This window comes from Anomaloglossus baeobatrachus, chromosome 7 (assembly GCF_048569485.1).
Source record: "Anomaloglossus baeobatrachus isolate aAnoBae1 chromosome 7, aAnoBae1.hap1, whole genome shotgun sequence".
Classification (NCBI taxonomy): Eukaryota; Metazoa; Chordata; class Amphibia; order Anura; family Aromobatidae; genus Anomaloglossus; species Anomaloglossus baeobatrachus.
The window spans coordinates 209,455,819-209,472,973 of NC_134359.1; the positions used below are offsets into that span (position 1 = coordinate 209,455,819).

Below are 17,155 nucleotides of genomic sequence, written 5' to 3' on the forward strand. Positions count from 1 at the left end.
AAGGCTAGGAAGCCAGTCAGAAAAGGACACACCCAAAAGGGGTACACCGGGACTGACCCATGACCTATCTGGGATCGGTGGCGGCCCCTGAAAGCGCATCCTGGCATTCAGTGGGTAACCGGTCAACTGCAGTACTGAGACTGAACAGTGAGTAAAACATCCTAACTGCATCCCTGTGTCATCTGGTTTATCCTGCACCTTGTCCACAAACACCATAGACTTTACCAAGCACCCAAAGGTTGCCCCAGGGTACCCGCTCTACCTGTGGAGAGCAAGAAACACCTCAGCTGCCATAACATCAGCCCTGGAGGTCCCTTCCAGCAGCTGCGGCTCCATAGCTGCAAATTACCACAGGTGGCGTCACAAATCATATATAAACTTTATTACCTTCTCCCCAATATTGCCGCCACATTAATTGACTCCACCAGGGTCACAGAATCGGGCCCTGCCAACGCTGACTACCCTGGACTAGACCGGCCCGACACCGAGTCACCTAAGGCCCTGGGGTGAGTGAGTCAGGCTTCTTTTCATATTTATCTATTGACCAACTAATGATGTCCCCCCTTGTCCATAACTTTGAATACCACATCACTAAGGACAGTAATTCATTAAGAGCACATCTTTGTGCATGGCTTACGTTGCTATGTTTTCCTAGTGTGGAGACCATTTATAATCTTGAATCACTAATTTGGTGAACTCCCAAGCTGAACATAAGGACAAAGGAGAACACTCGTTGATCTAAGAACAATGGTTTTAGGAACCCTACCTTGGGTCTCTACCATTTGTTCATTCAATAATTCTTCCAGTGGCAATAATACTTCCTACTCAGCTTCACTATTCCAACCACAGTGAGACACTTGACAGTTATGCAGTTTCTTCAAAATCAATTTTCGTGAAAACAAATAGAGATTCTTTATAGCTGAAAAGAGATTAAATGAGTTAGTAGGCGAAAACATTAATCCCTTATTCAGTACCTCCTCTTGGGTTTGAGTTAAAGTATTCCTGTGTAAATTAATTAGACTACTTTTAGCTCTCTTGCATCTTGTTTATTGTTGAAGAAGTGTTTACTTTTGGACTGGCAAAGTCTTATTTCAATATGAATGAGGGTTATCATTATATTGGTCAAGAGTTCATCTAGACATATTCTGTTGTATGTCCTCATCAGATGTATATAATGTAATAAAGACTAATCTTGAACAAGATTTAAAACTAAATTGGAAGATTGGCTTGACCGGTCAGTCATTGACCTCCATTTATACATCTGATTTGCCTGTTTATCATTTAAGTCACTCAAACATTTTAGATTTAGCTTTCTTGAACTTTTTTTTCCCATCCTTGGAAATCCTGCTCCACCTCCTCCTAGAGCTTTTCTAAAGCCATCATTAGGCAAGTCTTTTTAAAGATTTAATTGTAATTCATCAATTTGCTTCTCTACCTCATTAACAGTAGTCTGGTTTAGACTAATGAGCAACTCCATGAATCCTGTTGAGCATGCATTAGCTAGTTCTTCCCATTTACTTTAAAATACCTCATCATCAATAGGAAATGAGGGAAAGATTTGAATCCTTAAACCTCTAGGTATTAACCTTTTCTGAATATATATATGTCTAAAAAAAAGCATGGGTCCACCATGTCTTTGTCTTCTTTTTCAAGAGGTCTCTAAACCTGATTGTAGCACCACCACGTGTGTGCATTTGTATTAATATCTAAAACTATGCTGGAATCATCATTGAACACTTTATTAGTTTTTGAGAGCCACGTCTCATCCTGGGCCCTAAAATTCATATTAGACCTGAAAATAGCTGTGATTGAAACAGAGCAAATTCTAAGCAAAAAAAATCCAAAGGACACATTTTAAATAGGTTCTCAGGTCATATATATTCAAGGTAAATGATAGTCATTTAGACCCAAAAGCCACTCCCTGTGTGCAGTCAGGAAAAACAGGAGACCAGAAAGAGCATATGGCTAAAAACTACAAATATTTTATTAAGGTACACTTAAAATAAACATAAACATTTGTGATTCAAAGGAGACACAGCACACTGGCAGTCAGGTAATATCATGGTAAATTAAGATGAGTATATAACAATATATAATCTCCATAAAAAGTGCAAAAGATATATGAAACACAGAAAGACAATCCTGTATAGTAAAATGACACACATTGATCATATCAGGTGTCTACCAAGTGCATAAATAAAGTAACATAGTAGTTATTACACATAATAAGAAATGCAAATCCCTAGCTGCGAGAAACAGAAAAATGCCCAAACACGAGTTTCGGGTGTTAACAACATTGCTTCCAAGGGGAGGTGCCACATAATGCCCCACAGTTCCTTAAGAGCTATTGAATTGCATGTCACATGACTGTAAGATGGTTAATAGTATCCCTAATGAGCCAGAACATGTACCCCTGCTTCCACCAATGGGGCTGGAGTAAATGGCGCATGCACATGAAGCAGAGCACACCAACCAAACCATCTGTGGTGTAAATGTAGTCTGCGTGCAGCCGGTGCAAGGTCGTATCACCAGGGCAATCAGGTGCACTCACAAACCATGCAGATCAAAAAAGTCTGTGGAGCCTCTGTTAGGAGTCTCGACACAGAAACTAGCCAGATATCCCTCTGGGAAGGACCTAGGCAAAGGAGTGCCTCTTTTTAGGAGACCACCATAACCACCATATTAAGTGGTCCTTTTAGTCAATATCCAACTCTTTGACAAGTTTAAAGATATGACAAGGGAAATACCAAGGCCAGGTATCCATCCACATACAGCTGTTTCGGGGTATTGCCCCTCATCAGTGTGGAGTAGGATTCTGGCCAGGTGGGAGCAATGCCTTGTAAACCAACAAGACAAAACAATCACTGATCTCGGGGAGACCAGCCAGAGAAAACACTGCCAACAGCCAACAAGGGCGCTCAACACAGGGAAATCCTAGGTGCATTGCCCCCTGGGAAATATGCAAATCAAAAAAGTCTGTGGAGCCTCTGTTAGGAGTCTCGACACAGAAACTAGATGTCAAAGGCAGCATGAGGATGCACGGCAGAGAGGGGTGCATGTGCTACAGACAACCGAGGGAATGGCAAGCATATACAGATCAAATTAAAATGACAGTGCATGAACCAGTGAATAGTATATATTTTATAAGTAGTCTTAAAACTATAAATACATAGATTTTCAAAGTATGAAACTATTTAGTGGAAGAAATTACAATGAATTATGTAATAAGCAATATAAAGTGACAGTGTAGAAAAACAAAAACAAAACATAAGTATACCATAATATGGAAATAGAAAGAAACAAGAATAGGAAAATGAATAGTGAATAGTGAACAGTGAATCAGTGAATAGTTTATATACATGTGTTGATGTTTCCTAGTGACATAAGAATCTGTTGTCAAACAGGCATTTCCAAAGTTCAGGTTATGAATGGCATAGCATGAAGCTCAAAATTAATAAAGGATGTGCAGTGGAAAAAAATTACCCAATTAAACCAAGCATAAAGATCAAAATAAAACATGAGACAAAAGAAGAGAAAAAATACAATATATAAAAAGCCTCTAAAATGTAACATTAAAACTATTAAAAATAGCAAATTAGATAGGAGGCAAAATTTAAGTTTTAATGTAACTAGAGATTAGCGAACCTTTGGAGGTTTGGTTCGCAGGGCACATTCAAACCTTAGATAACTTCACATGAAAGAAAAGAACCTGGGGCACTGCTCTGAACAAATACTGCTGAATATATACTGTATGCGGTATCTAGTTAATCCAGTAACCAGACAATTTCCTTGCAACTCCGGTGTGCTTGTTCAAGAGTAGGGGTATATCCAAATAAATGTAAAAAGATGAAGACACTCACCGGTTCTTGCTGTGCAGAAATTTCTTTATTGACAATTGGAGGTTACATTCTTGGGCTAGAGAGGAGGGGGAGAAACACCCAACACGTCAGACTTGTCAGGTGTTTCTCCCCCTCCTCGCTAGCCCAAGAATGTAACCTCTACTTGTAAATAAAGAAATTCCTGCACAGCAAGAACCGGTGAGTGCCTTGAACTTAAGATAAGGTTTAGTTTGTGACCTTGACTTGAACCGAACCTCAATGGAAGTCAGTAATTGGGCAGTTTGTGTCTCCGCCCACATTTTATTCAGTTCACGAAAATCAAGGCATGGGCATAGGCCACAATATTTTTTTTCTTAATGAAAAAGAACCCCTCCACAATCGTCGAGAAAGAGGAACGAATATGACCTTTGTGCAGACTACCAGAGATGTAATTTTTCATAGCAGTGCATTCTGGGCCAGAAATATTGTACAAACGGGCATTGGGCTCCTGGAATCAGATTAATAGTACAATCATAGGGGCGATGTGGTGGCAAAACATCAGCCTCTTTTTCAGAAAACACATCTTCGATATCTTTAAGGTACTCTAGAATACTCTCCAGATTAGTAAAAGACACTTGTATAGTAGAAAGACAACCATTAGAACAGCTAGGACCCCATTTGACAATATCACGAGATTCCTAATCAATAACAGGGTAATGCATCTGTGACCAGGGGAATCTCAGCACCAGTCCTGCTGGGAGGTTTGTCCAAGATGGGACATGAGATATGTTCCTGAAGCAGGGACCCCACTTTAAGGAGAAAATCTTCAGAAACAAATTCAACAACATTCCGAGACAATGGTGTGTGATCAATATTAATGAGGTAAATAGGAGTCTCTAGCCTAACTGTCCCTAGCTTAGCTTTGGACACCAGACTAGAGTCAATGAAATTCATGGAGGATCCACAGTCCACAAAAGCAAAAGCAGGAACACCACAATTTCCCACACAAAGTTCCACCTTCAACATAATTTTCTGGAATGAGTAAAAGGATACCTGAGAGCCTGGGTGATCGCCTCGATTAATACCCAGACTTAGGCATTTCCCGATGGCTTGGAACAGGGAGGGCAGGAGGAGCAGTCCTTTCTCCAATATTCTGAGCCTCCACAATAGGAATATAGCCTCCAATCTCGTCGTCGTTTTCTCTCCTTCTCCTTGGAGTCAGTGGCATCGACCTCCATGGGTTCCACATGTTGAACAACTTCGGACTTGGCTGGGCATAATGTGGCATCTCTCTGGGTCACTCCACTCTCCCACAAACTCCAATCCATATGTGTGGCCTGGGTCATTGCCTATTCCAAAGAACTAGGTTGAGGATGAAGGGCCAGAGTGGTCAAATAGTCCTCTCCTGAACTGGCATCTCAAAGCCGAGTCATTCCAGGACACCAGGGTGGACTACTGGCTGAACTCTGAACAGTATCATTCAGCCGTGTGTCTACCCTGGGAGTGCTCCATAATCGTGTCCTCCACCACCATGACTCTGTCCAGTTCATCATAGATAATTCCAAGGGCATCAAAAAAATCTATCCACAGATGTACATTCAGGGACTGTCATGAGAAAGCCCAAGTCTGAGGACCCTCCCAGAGCAAGGAGATTATTAGCCCTACCCATTGACTTTCATTCCCCAAAGATCAGGACCTGAGGGAAAAAAAGTAACTTACAGTTCTCCTTAAAGGAGTGAAACTTTTCATTCTCTCCAGAGAATGTATCAGGGAGCCTGACTGTGGCTTAAGGAGAGAGTAGCAAAATATCAGTGGGTTCAGGTTTTCTAATGGCCAACTGCGCCATGGAACCCTGGAAGACTTTAACAGCAGCCGTTAGCTCCCTCTGAAGCTGGTTGTTACATGGCCAGGGCATTATGTTATACGGACAAATCTTCCTTAGGGAAGAAGGTTAATGCTTCACAACGCATCAGAAGTTTGAATCTGTCAGGCCACCACAGCACCCCCGTGACATCCCATGCCAAAGTTACCTTGGATCACCCTCGCTTGTCTGAAGCAACACTGCCGGAAAGAGCATCCTCATTCCCTGCAGCGTGCACCAAACAGATCAGATGCAGGATCCCTGATCTGCATTGGATCTTGTATTACAGACCATTCCTCTCAAAGCAGCCGTGGAATAAACTATATGACTTCACACCGGAACTGTAAGTACTCCCACAGTGGAACTTTGACTCACCCTCTATTCTTTCCAGCTTTAACAAATTACCTTTTTCAACCTGGCAGTGCAGGTCACCAAGGACTTCCAGTACAGTTTTTAATCTACGTAGATAATATACTGCTACTATCATTGTTTTTTATACCTTCCCTATCCCTTTAAAAACAGTATTCGAAAAACACTTTTTTTTATTTATTTTAAATTTACATAAGGTCTATTCTTATCTAGCACTATGTGCAATCCACTTCTTCTCCTTACCCTATAGGCAAATGAGGTTCTCACACATGTCTTCTCCAGTTTGCATGTTTTTAGGGGGCATGGTATTGCTATCTCCTCCATGCTGTATCCATACAATTTCAGCACTCTTCCATCCATTTTCCCATTTTTACAATCCCACCTGAAATCCTCGAAAGGTCCGCTGGAAATTAATTGAGTTTCTCATTGACTTGCATTAGATTTGTTATTCATGACAAATACACAAGTGGTATGAAAAATTCAAGATGAATAATACAAACCCAAATATTTTAGAATTTGACCATCTCTATCTCCTGAATTACTATAAATGAGTCACTTGATATATCCAGGTCTTCTGTGTTGCCGAGCTCTGCTTCATCATTATTGGTGAGCCTACTAACATACACAGCTCTGCTGTACTGCTAGGCTCCGATACACAACTATAAGTAAGTCACCTGATATATCCAGGTCTTTTGTGTTGTTCCAATCTGCTACAATGCCCTACTCTGCTTTACCACTAATTGTAAGACTACTAACATACTCAGGTCTGCTGTACCACTGGGATATGCTACAATGCTATATTATAAATAATATTTATTAATTTATATATTTCCATAGCGCTTTCCATACATCAACAACACTGTCCCCATTGGGGCTTACAATTTACTGTATTTTTCGAACCATAAGACGCACTTTTTTCCCCCAAAATGTTGGGGGAAAGTGGGGGCTGTGTCTAATGGTCTGAATGTAGGGCATGGCTGCGGGGAATGAGAGTGCTGCGGTGGAGCGGGTCATCAGGGGCACGAGCAGGCTGCAGCAGCGCCTGCCGTGACCACGTGGGCCTGCTCATTACATATGCACACCCATCCTCCCGCCCATCTCTCAGCGCTGAAGCCAGCACTGACAGGTGGGCAGGGTGATGGGCGGGGAAGCGCGCATAATTAACAGCCGGCCGTGATCACCCCTGGCAACTACAGCCTGGAGTGATCATGTGCGACTGTATTCACTGCCCCCCATGCATCATCATCAGCGCGGGGCGCAGTGAATGTACTCACCGTTCCCCTGCAGCATTGCGATGTCCTCCAGTCTGCTGGCCGCGGCTGTATGGAAACTAGCGGGGCTCATAGCGATGATGTCATCGCTGTGCGCACGTGTGTCCACACAGTCGCGCCGGCAGACTGGAGGACATCGTGATGCTGCAGGGAACGTGGCAGGCTCCACACAGCGCTGCCAGCACAGAGAGGAGGAGGAGCGACGCTGCGTGGAATGAGGAAAGGTGAGTGTAAACGTTTATTTATTTTTTTTTGTGTGCTGCAGAATGGGGGTATATGAGCAGGATGATGGGGGTATATGAGCAGGATGATGGGGGTATATAGCAGGATGATGGGGGTATATGAGCAGAATGATGGGGGTATATGAGCAGGATGATGAGGGTATATGAGCAGGATAATGGGGTATATGAGCAAGATGATGAGGGTATATGAGCAGATGATGGGGGTTTATGAGCATGATGATGGGGGTATATGAGCAGGATGATGGCATATATAGCAGGATGATGGCGTATATAGCAGGATGGGAGCACATACCAGGATGGCAGTATATAGCAAGATGGGGCTATACCAGGATGAGGGACATAAATATATACACAAGGCAGGAGGATCATTGCCAGGATGGGGTACCTTAGTAGAGAATTTGGGGACATTACCCCCTTAATAATGTCAGCAGCAGATCCTCGCCCCATAACAGTGTGTCATGACTACATTTTTTGCTTAAAGTTTTATTTTCCTATTTTCCTTCTCTAAAACCAGGGTGCGTCTTATGGTCCGGTGTGTCTTATAGTCCGAAAAATACGGTAAGGTCCCTATCTGTATATCTTTGTAGTCTGGAGGAAACTGGAGAACCTAGAAGAAACCCAGGCAAACATGGGGAGAACATACAAACTCCTTGCAGATGCTGTCCTTGGTGGAATTTAAACCCAGGACTCTGAACCACTGAGCCACCATGCCACCCTTGTATCTTTATCATTAGTTTTCTGACCTACTTATCTTTACTACATGGATAAAGGCCCCGTCACACACAATGAAATCGCTAACAAGATCGTTGCTGAGTTACAGTTTCTGTGACGCAGCAACGATCTCATCAGCGATATCGTTATGTGTGACACCTACCAGCGATCAGGCCCCTTCCGTGAGATCGCTAGTCGTTGACCAATGATCCGGACCATTTTCTTCAAAGGCGATGTCCTACTGGGCAGGACACATCACTGTGTTTGACGCTGTGTGACAGGGTCCCAATGACTGCTGAGATCGTTATACAGGTCGCCACTGCGACCTGTATCATTACTGCATCGTTGGTAAGGTCTGACTGTTTGACATCTCACCAGTGACCTCCCAGCGACTTACCAGCGATGCTTGTCAGGTCTTATCGTTGTCGGGATCACTGGTAACTCGTTGTTTGTGACTGGGCCTGTAAGACTTCTTGTTTGTGCCATTATCCAAACTTTGATTTCGATCTTTGTACAAACTGTATTTACCTTTCCTTTTGGTCTCCAAACAGTGCTATCCAGCTTTTACAGCCTCCATTTCTCCAGCTTCTCAACATCACCAGCGAATGCTGCTAAACAACTGCTCAAGCAGACCAAGGACTTTGAGAGTCCACTTCCTCAGGTGAGACAAAATGGCAATAGACACTCAATGTAAATTATTATATAAACAATATATATTAAATTAAAATTACATGCAGTCGAAACTAAAGTTTTACACTGCGTCTCACACAAGGTACATTAGAATCACACTCATTTGTATGCAGCCAGTTATTACATTAGTTAACATGCTTTTTAAATAAGGCAGCCCATGGAGATCCCATGAGTTTAAAAGTCTCTGTTGGTATTTATCACAATATTAGGTGCAATGACTTTTGCATTTTGGGGTTTGTTTTGAATAACATAATCAGGAAAATGTCTATCTTAACAAGCTCATTAAAGTGCTATGCTTTCATCTTAATTACTGTATTAGAAGGGGATACAAAATCTGCATAAATGTATTCTATATCATTTGCATGTAATTAAAATTTGCACAATAAAATCACATGCAGTGCACAAAATTATAGTTAAAACTGATGTAAGTACTGGTATAAAACTGGAAAGAGTATTCACTAAGCTATTAATAGTAAATATACATTAGTTTATTTTTTTCCTCTGGCTTTTAAAAAGTTTCTACATTGTTTAGTTTGCCTTCTGGTACTTTATATTTACTGCAATGTAAGTCCAGAATCCCATTAAAAACACATTAATAGTTTCATTTTATGTTTGCAAAGCAAAAACAAACTTTGCAAATATTGTGTAAAATTGAAATTCCATGTATTATATTAATTAGTCTTAATTACCTTACTGCGTAATATCAAGATCAAACTTTGCAGCCAAAATATTAAAAGATTTTTTTACAACAAATACTATCAATTAATCTTTAAATATAAATTCAGTAAACCTATTACAAGTAATTAGAAATGACAAAAAGTCATGAAAATCCAACATCCTATCAGAGGATTTAAAGGGAACCTGTCACCAGATTTGGGGCCTATAAGCTGCTGCCACCACCAGTGGGCTCTTATATGCAGCATTCTAACATGCTGTATATAATAGCCCAGGCCGCTCTGTAGAACGTAAAAATCACTTTATAATACTTACCTAAATGGTCACTGCGGTGGAGCTGGGCCATATGGGCGTCTCCGTTCTCCGGTGACGGCGCCTCCTCTTTCGGCCATCTTTGTCCTCCTTCTGAAGCCTGTGTGCATGACACGTCCTATGTCATACACACTCACTGGTCCTGCACAGACGCTCTACAATACTTTTACCTGAGTGTGCTTCTGCAGGACCTCAATGTTGGCAAGTGTGGATGACATAGTGCACTTCATGCACCCCGGCTTCAGAAGAAAGACGACAAAGATGGTCGAAAGAGAACGGAAACACCCATATGACCCAACTACACCACAGTGACCATTAAGGGAAGCATTAAAAAGTGATTTTTACGCTCTACATAGCGGCCTGGGCTCTTACATACAGCATGTTAAAATGCTGTATATAAGAGTCAACTGTTGGTGGCCGCAGGTTACAGGCCCCAAATCTGGTCACAGGTTCCCTTTAAATCAGCCATACACACAACATGAGATCATATGAGATCATGAATGTCCCAATTTATGGGTCTTCTTACATTTAGCATTGCTCAAATAATGCAAACTAAGATTTTTTGTCTTCCGGTAGATTCTTACCCAATGCTTTTATTTCCAGTTCTTGAATGTTCGTATCGCTACTTTTCCCAACAGCAAATTTCAGTTCTGTCCAATATATTTGGTGGTACTGGGACAGGGACCTATTGCCAGATAGTAAAAAATAAGAAACTTTTCATCCTCATTTCATAGTATCATAGTATCATAGTTTTTAAGGTTGAAGGGAGACTCTAAGTCCATCTAGCTCAACCCGTAGCCTAACATGTTGATCCAGAGGAAGGCAAAAAAAACAATGTGGCAAATAAGTTCCAATGGAGAAAAAAATTCCTTCCTGACTCCACATCCGGCAATCAGACTAGTTCCCTGGATCAACACCCTGTCATAAAATCTAATATACATAACTGGTAATATTATATTTTACAAGAAAGGCGTCCAGGCTCTGCTTAAATGTTAGTAGTGAATCACTCATTACAACATCATGCGGCAGAGAGTACCATAGTCTCACTGCTCGTACAGTAAAGAATCCTCGTCTGTGATTATGATTAAACCTTCTTTCCTCAAGACGCAGCGGATGCCCCCGTGTTCCAGTCGCAGGCCTAGGTGTAAAAAGATCTTTGGAAAGGTCTCTGTACTGTCCCCTCATACATTTATACATTGTGATTAGATCCCCCTAAGCCTTCGTTTTTCCAAACTAAATAACCCCAAGTTTAATAACCTGTCTTGGTATTGCAGCCCACTCTTGGGAGCTTTTATATGGATGCTTAACTTCTTTATTTTGCTGTAAGATACATTTTGTTTGATCTAAGCTTAGTTATCTTACACTTTTTGCTATAAAATACGTTGATATAGTATTCTTACATATCTGTATTCCTACATCACATTGATATTTTTTTCAATTTATTACATTGTCTTCCACCTCTGGGGTCCTGAGTTCAAATCCAACCAATAACAATATCTCAAAGGAGTTTGTATGTTCTTCCTGTGTTTCAATGGGTTTCCTCCGGGTTCTCCGGTTTCCTCCCACACTCCAAAGACATACTGATTGGGAATATAGATTGTGAGCCCCAATGGGTACAGTGTTGTAAAGCGTTGTGGAATTAATGGCGCTATATAAATGAATAAATATTATTATTATATATTATCATTCATGTTATGCGCTCCTGTTTCTACCTGTTGGTTTCCCACTTTTTATTTTTTTTTATGTAGTTTATATATCAATAAAAAATGTGTTAATACTTTCATTGGTGTTGTGGTAAAGGTTTTTTTAGAACTTAATTCCTGTAAGTCTACATGTTGTTGAGGATCCAAATAATGGCTGACAAATAAAAACAAAGGTTCCAGCTTTTGGTGAAAAAGCAGGCAGCTCTAGGAACAACAATAGATATTGATCAACCCAAAAGACTCATAAATATCAAAGCTTAATATTTTTGGAAGTTGGAGTGGGGTATTTTTAGATTTGGCTATCTTAGGAGGACATCTGTTTGTGCAGGTAACTACTGTGTTTCCCCGATAGTAAGACACCCCCGATAGTAAGACGTAGTGGGGGTTTTGGGGGGGTCGGCTAATGTAAGACGTACCCCGAAAGTAAGACATAGTAAACGGAAAGCGTTATTTATTTTTTTTTTTTTTTTTCTTCTTTACAGTACCGGCCGAGCGCCCAGCTGAGCGCCCTGACATGCCGGCGGCCGAGCGCTCAGCTGAGCGCCCTGACATGCCGGTGGCCGAGCACTCAGCTGAGAGCCGTCACATGCTGGCAGTCGGGCGCCCAGCCGAGCGCCCTGACACGCCGGCGGCCAAGCGCTCAGCTGAGTGCCCTGACATGCCAGCGGCCGAGCGCCCAGCTGAGAGCCGTCACATGCCGGCGGTCAGGCGCCCATCTGAGCGCCCTGACATGCCGGTGGCCGAGCGCCCAGCTGAGCGCCCTGACTTGCCGGCGGCCGAGCGCTCAGCTGAGCGCCCTGACATGCTGGCGGCCGGGCGCCCAGTTCTTCTTTACAGTACCGGCCAAGCGCCCAGCTGAGCGCTGTCACATTCTGGTGGCCGAACGCCCAGCTGAGCGCCCTGACATGCCAGCGGCCGAGCGCTCAGCTGAGCGCCCTGACATGCTGGCGGCCGAGTGCCCAGTTCTTCTTTACAGTACCGGCCAAGCGCCCAGCTGAGCGCCCTGACATGTCGGTGGCCGAGCGCTCAGCTGAGCGCCCTGACATGCTGGTGGCCGAGCGCTCAGCTGAGCGCCCTGACACGCCGGCGGCCGAGTGCTCAGCTGAGAGCCGTCACATGCTGGTGGTCGGGCGCCCAGCCGAGCGCCCTGACATGCCGGCGGCCGAGCGCCCAGCTGAGAGCCGTCACATGCCGGCGGTCGGGCGCCCAGCCGAGCGCCCTGACATGCTGGTAGCCGAGAGCCCAGCTGAGCGCCCTGGCATGCCAGCGACCGAGCGCTCAGCTGAGCGCCCTGACATGCTGGTGGCCGAGCACCCAGTTCTTCTTTACAGTACCGGCCGAGCGCCCAGCTGAGTGCCCTGACACGCCGGCGGCCGAGCGCTCAGCTGAGCGCCCTGACATGCCGGCGGCCGAGCGCCCAGCTGAGTGCCCTGACATGCCGGCGGCCTCGCGCCCAGGTGAGCGCCCTGACATGCCGGCGGCCGAGCGCTCAGCTGAGAGCTGTGACATGCCAGCGGTCAGGCGCTCAGCCGAACGCTCGGCCTCCGAGAAATGTTTCAGTAATGTTGTCTGTGGTCCATCAGGATCACGGACAACATACAAAAACACGCAGCCTCAGTGCCCTCATGTGCAGCAATCGCGGCAAGTCCCCATACGGTACATTGCATGGAGACTTGCTGCGATTGCTGTGGGATTTTTTTTCCAATATAAGACATACCCCGAAAGTAAGACATAGTGGGACTTTTGGGGGTAAAAAGAATGTAAGACACTATCTTACTTTCGGGGAAACACGGTATTACTGTGCAGAATTATTAGGCAACCTAATAAAAACCAAATATATTCCCATCTCACTTGTTTATTTTCACCAGGTAAACCAATATAACTGCACAAAATTTAGAAATAAACATTTCTGTCATGCAAAAACAACCCCCCCCAAATTAGTGACCAATATAGCCACCTTTCTTTATGATGAGACTCAACAGCTTACCATCCATAGATTCTGTCAGTTGCTTGATCTGTTTATGATCAATATTGCGTGCAGCAGCCACCACAGCTTCACTCCATCCTCAACCCGAAAAAGTCCCTCAAGTTCATCTTTTATGATACCAGCCCATACCAGTACCCCATCTCCACCTTGCTGGTGTCTGAGTCGGAGTGGAGCTCTCTGCCCTCTACTGATTTAGCCTCTGGCCCATACATCTGGCCCATCAAGAGTCATTCTCATTTCATCAGTCCATAAAACCTTTAAAAAATCAGTCTTAAGATATTTCTTAGTCCAGAACTGACGTTTTATCTTATGTTTCTTGTTCAAAGGTGGTCGTTTTTCAGCCTTCCTTACCTTGGCCATGTCCCTGAGTATGGCACACCTTGTGCTTTTTGATACTCCAGTAACATTGCAGCTCTAAAATATGGCCAAACTGATGGCAAATTGCATTTTGGCAGCTTCACGCTTGATTTTCCTCAATTCATGGGCAGCTATTTTGTGCCTTCTTTGCCCAACACGCTTCTTGCGACCCTGTTGGCTATTTGCCATGAAATGCTTGATTATTCGATGATCACGCTTCAAAAGTTTGGCAATTTCAAGACTGCTCCATCCCTCTGCAAAACATCTCACAATTTTGGACTTTTCAGAGCCAGTCAAATCTCTCTGCTGACCCATTTTGCCATAGGAAAGGAAGTTGCCTAATAATTAAGCACACCTTATATTGGGTGTTGATGTCATTTCACCACACCCCTCCTCATTACAGAGATTTACATCACCTGATTTACTTAATTGGTAGTTGGCTCTCAAGCCTATACAGCTTGGAGTAGGACACCATGTATAAAATTATCATGTGATCAAAATACTCAGTTGCCTAATAATTCTGCACACAGTGTAATTAAATAAACATGTTGGGATCCCCACTATTTTTGATAACCAGCCACGATAAAGCATACTGCTTGGGTTTGCAGCTCCCAGCAGTCTGTTTTACCCTCGATGGCTATCAAAATCAGGGTGGGAGCTCACATCATTTTTTTAAAATGATTTTTTTTTCACAGTGGTGCACCAGCCTATGAAAGCCATGTCAATATTTGACATGGGTTTAATGGGGCCTGAAGTGCCCAAACCAGAAAAGCTTGCTGATTGGCTGCTCTGCAGCTTTCAACAAGCTTTGATCGATGACAATATCGAACAGAAACTGAACCTTCAGGTAAAGTCTGTGATACACAAAATCCATAAGGGATATTTTAACTGTACATCAGTTCAGAGAAACTATCAAGTAATATACAAGGAGAGGGCAAAAATCCACGTAAACACAGTTTTGTCAAAAGATTACACACGTTTCCCTTGCTATACCATCGCACAGTTCTTCAGATCAGGGGAAAAGGTAACATCTATTGCAATCTGCAAGGACCTTTAAGTTAACTGAGTCACTTCGCCAAAACTGTGTTCACTCCTGTCCTTATACACCTCACTAATCCATGCCAGCGTCAGGTGATGCATGCCTGATCGAAAGTGACGATGCCCCCGCTGCCCCACAGCATCTCTTTTATGTGTGTGCATGACTGGGAGCCATGGTAATGCATCCCAGCTCCCCATCATGCCCGCATCACCTGATGCCGGAGTGAACGAGTGGAGAGTGCTTGCGCTATTCGCGCATGCACCCTTGAAGTCTCCACTCATTGGCCACTGCTCCAGTCACATGACTGTTACTTGCACAACTTAAAAGTCCTTGCAGATCACAACGGATATTACCTTTCTCCTGATCTGGAGAAGTGCTGATCATATAGCATGCAAAATGCGAATAAACGTTTGATGGGTCTGTCATCTGCACTGTTGGCACCTTTTTTGCACCCTAAATACCTACTCCTTTTTTGGGTAGTTGCACTTTATCTTTATTATAATAATAACAATAATAATAAAAAAATGTATTTATATAGTGCCAACATATTCCGCAGCACTTTCAATCCGATGGGGGGTTGTATAGACAAATACAAAACAAAATAGTACATAATTCAACAGCTACAGTTGGAATGAGGGCCCTGCTCGAAAACTTACAATCAATTATTATTTGATCTGGGATCATTTTGACAAAAAGGAACTATGTATTACCATTATGTCTATAATATCGATAGCTTTATTGTTTCTGAATCCTTTATATATTGATGTAACTTTTCTATGTGTGTTTTGTAAAGGTTCAAGTCCAGGGTACTGCCCATCATCCACTATTTGTTTTTACTGGTTGTTATAATGTTTACACAAAAATATTAGCATGTTTGCAATATAAATCCACTTTTCTTCCTTTTTACAGTTAAAAGTCTGTTTTTGGGTGAGGGACTCGAACATCCGGTGTTCAGTACAAATCCTGAACTTTACAGTTTGTTTTCGCTTATTCCTATCCCTTACCTGACATTTTTATAACATTATGCATTTGACCCAATTCATAAAATTCATTTTGTGATACGGGTGCTAAATTGGGTCTGGATGACTTATGATCTTGGAAACATGAAGGGTTTGGAGTTCTCTTTATCCTGAAACCTGGCCATACTGTAAATCCAAAATTGAGTGGGCAAAAAAATATTTTTTTTTAATTGAAAATAGGTTGCTTCATTTATTTGAGAATTTCTTACACCATGCAAATCCTCCAAGCATATAATACATGATTGTTCAGGAAATTCAAGGTCCTACTAGGATTGGAAGTAGAAGGATTATCAAATTAAACAGTATACAATGAACAAAAATATAAATGCAGCACTTTTGTTTTGCTCCCATTTTTCTGGAGCTGAAGGCAAAGATCTAATTAATTTACTGTGTACACAAAAGGCATTTATCTCTCAAATACTGTTCACAAATGTATCTAAATCTGTGTTAAGCACTTCTACTTTGCTGAGATAATCCACCCACCTCACAGGTGTGGCATATCAAGATGCTGATTAGACAGCAAGATTATTGTACAGGTGTGCCACAATAAAAGACTACTCTAAAATAAGAAGTTTAGCAGTGTTGGGGGGAATCTGGGGAAACCAAAACCTTATGCAGTTGAAAACCTCTCCTTCACATCGTCTTCTACAGGTTGCTGACTGTAGCCTGTGGAGTGTTGGACCACTCTACTTCATTTGATGTGTAAAGTTTCTGGATATTTACATGAACTTGAACACGCTGTTGTATACGTTGATCCAGAGCATCCAAAACATGCTCAATGGGTGACATGTCCAGTGAGTATGCTGGCTAAAAAAAAGAACTGGGATATTTTCCCTTACCAGGAATTGTATAAAGATCCTTGCAACATGAGGTCATGCATTATCATGATGTCATGATATCATGATCATCATGGTATCTCTGTGTATTCAAAATGGCATCAATAAAATGCACCTCTGTTCATTATCAACATCATATGCCCGCCCATACTGTAAGCCCACTACCACCATGGCCCACTCGATTTACAACATTGATATCAGCAAACAAGAGAGCATTGGTGAGCGCACCAACACAACATCGTACATGCAGTGGGCCATCTGTTCT

At 42.7% G+C, this 17,155-nt stretch overlaps 1 long non-coding RNA gene across 1 annotated transcript in view; it reads left to right on the plus strand.

Annotated features, from left to right (window-relative positions):
* LOC142246073 (uncharacterized) overlaps positions 1-17,155 on the plus strand; it is a 315,969-nt gene that overhangs the window by 230,211 nt on the left and 68,603 nt on the right. The window contains exon 2 of the long non-coding RNA XR_012724862.1: positions 8,824-8,933. This is a non-coding gene — a long non-coding RNA (uncharacterized LOC142246073). The remainder of the gene's footprint in view (positions 1-8,823; positions 8,934-17,155) is intronic.